This window comes from Leptodactylus fuscus, chromosome 7, assembly GCF_031893055.1.
Source record: "Leptodactylus fuscus isolate aLepFus1 chromosome 7, aLepFus1.hap2, whole genome shotgun sequence".
NCBI lineage: Eukaryota > Metazoa > Chordata > Amphibia > Anura > Leptodactylidae > Leptodactylus > Leptodactylus fuscus.
Window position 1 is genome coordinate 26717977 of NC_134271.1, and position 5343 is coordinate 26723319.

The following is a 5343-nucleotide window of genomic DNA, read 5'->3' on the forward strand; positions in this document are numbered from 1 at the left end:
ATGAGGGTATTTGTATTCCCAATATACTCTTTGAATTCCCAGTCAGACAATGGCACTGTATACCAGTAGTAAAAATTGTGGGTGCACGTAACCCCAATATATTCTTTGAATTACCAGTCAGAAACTGGCACTATATGGCAGTAGCAAGAAATGAGGGTATTTATAACCCCAATATATTCTTTGAATTCCCAGTCAGACAATGGCACTGTATACCAGTAGTAAAAATTGTGGGTGCACGTAACCCCAATATATTCTTTGAATTCCCAGTCAGACACTGGCACTATATGGCAGTAGCAAGAAATGAGGGTATTTGTATTCCCAATATACTCTTTGAATTCCCAGTCAGACAATGGCACTGTATACCAGTAGTAAAAATTGTGGGTGCACGTAACCCCAATATATTCTTTGAATTACCAGTCAGAAACTGGCACTATATGGCAGTAGCAAGAAATGAGGGTATTTATAACCCCAATATATTCTTTGAATTCCCAGTCAGACAATGGCACTGTATACCAGTAGTAAAAATTGTGGGTGCACGTAACCCCAATATATTCTTTGAATTACCAGTCAGAAACTGGCACTATATGGCAGTAGCAAGAAATGAGGGTATTTGTATTCCCAATATACTCTTTGAATTCCCAGTCAGACAATGGCACTGTATACCAGTAGTAAAAATTGTGGGTGCACGTAACCCCAATATATTCTTTGAATTACCAGTCAGAAACTGGCACTATATGGCAGTAGCAAGAAATGAGGGTATTTATAACCCCAATATATTCTTTGAATTCCCAGTCAGACAATGGCACTGTATACCAGTAGTAAAAATTGTGGGTGCACGTAACCCCAATATATTCTTTGAATTCCCAGTCAGAAACTGGCACTATATGGCAGTAGCAAGAAATGAGGGTATTTGTATTCCCAATATACTCTTTGAATTCCCAGTCAGACAATGGCACTGTATACCAGTAGTAAAAATTGTGGGTGCACGTAACCCCAATATATTCTTTGAATTACCAGTCAGAAACTGGCACTATATGGCAGTAGCAAGAAATGAGGGTATTTATAACCCCAATATATTCTTTGAATTCCCAGTCAGACAATGGCACTGTATACCAGTAGTAAAAATTGTGGGTGCACGTAACCCCAATATATTCTTTGAATTCCCAGTCAGACACTGGCACTATATGGCAGTAGCAAGAAATGAGGGTATTTGTATTCCCAATATACTCTTTGAATTCCCAGTCAGACAATGGCACTGTATACCAGTAGTAAAAATTGTGGGTGCACGTAACCCCAATATATTCTTTGAATTACCAGTCAGAAACTGGCACTATATGGCAGTAGCAAGAAATGAGGGTATTTATAACCCCAATATATTCTTTGAATTCCCAGTCAGACAATGGCACTGTATACCAGTAGTAAAAATTGTGGGTGCACGTAACCCCAATATATTCTTTGAATTACCAGTCAGAAACTGGCACTATATGGCAGTAGCAAGAAATGAGGGTATTTGTATTCCCAATATACTCTTTGAATTCCCAGTCAGACAATGGCACTGTATACCAGTAGTAAAAATTGTGGGTGCACGTAACCCCAATATATTCTTTGAATTACCAGTCAGAAACTGGCACTATATGGCAGTAGCAAGAAATGAGGGTATTTATAACCCCAATATATTCTTTGAATTCCCAGTCAGACAATGGCACTGTATACCAGTAGTAAAAATTGTGGGTGCACGTAACCCCAATATATTCTTTGAATTCCCAGTCAGAAACTGGCACTATATGGCAGTAGCAAGAAATGAGGGTATTTGTATTCCCAATATACTCTTTGAATTCCCAGTCAGACAATGGCACTGTATACCAGTAGTAAAAATTGTGGGTGCACGTAACCCCAATATATTCTTTGAATTACCAGTCAGAAACTGGCACTATATGGCAGTAGCAAGAAATGAGGGTATTTATAACCCCAATATATTCTTTGAATTCCAAGTCAGACAATGGCACTGTATACCAGTAGTAAAAATTGTGGGTGCACGTAACCCCAATATATTCTTTGAATTCCCAGTCAGAAACTGGCACTATATGGCAGTAGCAAGAAATGAGGGTATTTGTATTCCCAATATATTCTTTGAATTCCCAGTCAGACAATGGCACTGTATACCAGTAGTAAAAATTGTGGGTGCACGTAACCCCAATATATTCTTTGAATTACCAGTCAGAAACTGGCACTATATGGCAGTAGCAAGAAATGAGGGTATTTATAACCCCAATATATTCTTTGAATTCCCAGTCAGACAATGGCACTGTATACCAGTAGTAAAAATTGTGGGTGCACGTAACCCCAATATATTCTTTGAATTCCCAGTCAGAAACTGGCACTATATGGCAGTAGCAAGAAATGAGGGTATTTGTATTCCCAATATACTCTTTGAATTCCCAGTCAGACAATGGCACTGTATACCAGTAGTAAAAATTGTGGGTGCACGTAACCCCAATATATTCTTTGAATTACCAGTCAGAAACTGGCACTATATGGCAGTAGCAAGAAATGAGGGTATTTGTATTCCCAATATATTCTTTGAATTCCCAGTCAGACAATGGCACTGTATACCAGTAGTAAAAATTGTGGGTGTATATAGCCCCAATTCTATTGCTAGGGGACTTGCAGGGTATTTCTGGGGTGAAGGTGGGGGGGCACACCGTTGGAACGGGTATCGGGGTATATATCGGGTATACGGGAATACACTGACAGTGTATTCCATTCAGGATCCTGGGAAAGCTGGGTTGCGGCGATTGAGCCCGTCAGTGCCACGTTACACTGACAAGCTTCTCCCTGGAATTTAGCTCTTACAAGAGCTGTTGGTTGTCTTCTCCTTCCTATCCTAGCCTGTCCCTGCCTACCCAGAATCTAAGCCCTAGCTAGCTGGACGGAAACCTCCGTCCTCGGTGAATTGCAAGCTCAGAATGACGCGAAGCTGGGCGGCGCTGTTCTTTTAAATTAGAGGTCACATGTTTTCGGCAGCCAATGGGTTTTGCCTACTTTTTTCAACGTCACCGGTGTCGTAGTTCCTGTCCCACCTACCCTGCGCTGTTATTGGAGCAAAAAAGGCGCCAGGGAAGGTGGGAGGGGAATCGAGTAATGGCGCACTTTACCACGCGGTGTTCGATTCGATTCGAACATGCCGAACAGCCTAATATCCGATCGAACATGAGTTCGATAGAACACTGTTCGCTCATCTCTAGTAATGATGACAATTCTAGGAGTCACGCTGCTCTCTTGCCATACAGGATGTAGCAGTGGGTTTAGATAGTGCAGCCGCCTTGTCTCAGTACAGCTCATCTACAGGGGTCCTGGCAGTGGGCCCCTGTAAACAATTCCACTGGTGGGCTCTAGACACCCCAGTCTGACTCTAAATGTGCTGAGTGTGAACCTGCTTTCATCTGTGAAGAGCACAGGGCTCCAGTGGCGAAGTTGCCAATCCCGGTGTTTTGTGGCAAATGCCAAGTGTCCTGCACGGTGTTGGACTGTGAGCACAACCCCCATCTGTGGACGTCGGGCCCTCATACCAACCACATGGAGTTGGTTTCTAACCGCTTGTGCAGACACATGCAAAGGGTCAGACTGGCCCACCAGGGAACCGGTGAATCCCCCGGTGGGCCCTGACCCCCGACTGTTAATTCCTCATTTAGCCACTGCAGATGCATTGTTCAGGGGCCCGAATGGGATCCTGAGCAATGTATTTGCCTTAACACACAGGGGCCCCCATGGTGTGGAATTTCAGCGCAGAAAAAAAGCCTTCCATTAACTTCAATGCCTTTTTCTGCTAGCAGAAATAGGAATCCATTGAAATCAATGAGAGGCTTTTTTTTCAGCACTGAAATTCCACACCAAATTCAGCGCCATTTTCTTCCGTGTGAATGCACCCTTACAGTGTAGTACACAGTATATTGTTAGGCCTTACAGTGTAGTACACAGTATATTGTTAGGCCTTACAGTGTAGTACACAGTATATTGTTAGGCCTTACAGTGTAGTACACAGTATATTGTTAGACCTTACAGTGTAGTACACCGTATATTGTTAGGCCTTATAGTGTAGTACACAGTATATTGTTAGGCCTTACAGTGTAGTACACAGTATATTGTTAGGCCTTACAGTGTAGTACACAGTATATTGTTAGGCCTTACAGTGTAGTACGCAGTATATTGTTAGGCCTTACAGTGTAGTACACAGTATATTGAGATGATCAGGATGAGGCCCAACAGAGAGACTCAACTAAAAACCCTGTGGGAAAAAAATAGCAGTGAATCACAATGTATTTTTTCCATCGTGTTTTTCATTGCGCTTTTGATGCATTTTCCCTGTACTTTCTCCCGATCGCGTAGCTGAAAGTAACCGGCCATGTTTTTTGAAGCGCCCACATTTTAGAGGTTGCGGCTGTTCCACATCTTATTTTTTCCTGCAACGTGTGGATGAGGTAAATTTTATTCACTATGTTGACTCTGTAAAAAACATATTTTACTTTCTGTAATAGCCAAAGACGTTTCGTTTCTGCAATGTGGGGTTTCAGGTATTTATGGCCTATACTGAGCATAGGCCATAAAAAAGTTTAACCCTGGACAACCCCTTTAATATGTCCCACTCAGTTTAACATACCCTTTCTGCACAGGATGTTACCCCATCACTGCTCCACACAATATAATGGCCCCATCACTGTACCCCATACATTATGGGGGACCAGTGAAGAGGCCACTGTATGATGGGGAGCAGTGAAGAGGCCACTGTATGATGGGGAGCAGTGAAGAGGCCACTGTATGATGGGGAGCAGTGAAGAGGCCACTGTATGATGGGGAGCAGTGAAGAGGCCACTGTATGATGGGGAGCAGTGAAGAGGCCACTGTATGATGGGGAGCAGTGAAGAGGCCACTGTATGATAGGGAGCAGTGAAGAGGCCACTGTATGATGGGGAGCAGTGAAGTGGCCACTGTATGATGGGGAGCAGTGAAGAGGCCATACAAGATTTGGCTCAGAAAACCCATTAAAGGGGCTCTATCAGCAAAATCAAGCTGATAGAGCTCCACATATGCATGAATAGCCTTTAAAAAGACTATTCAGGCACCATAAATGTTATATTAAACTATCCCCCCCCCCCGTTTTAAAATAAAACCCTAAAAAAGAATGTTATCTATTTACCGAACGTGCACTGTGGGCGGGCATTCAGGGTGTGTCTTCATCTTCATCCACGCCTCTTCTTCCTCCGATGTCCTCCGGCACTCGCGCGCGGACACTGATATAAAAAAAATGGCCTGGGCGCATGCGGCTTCTACTACGGCTACTGCGCA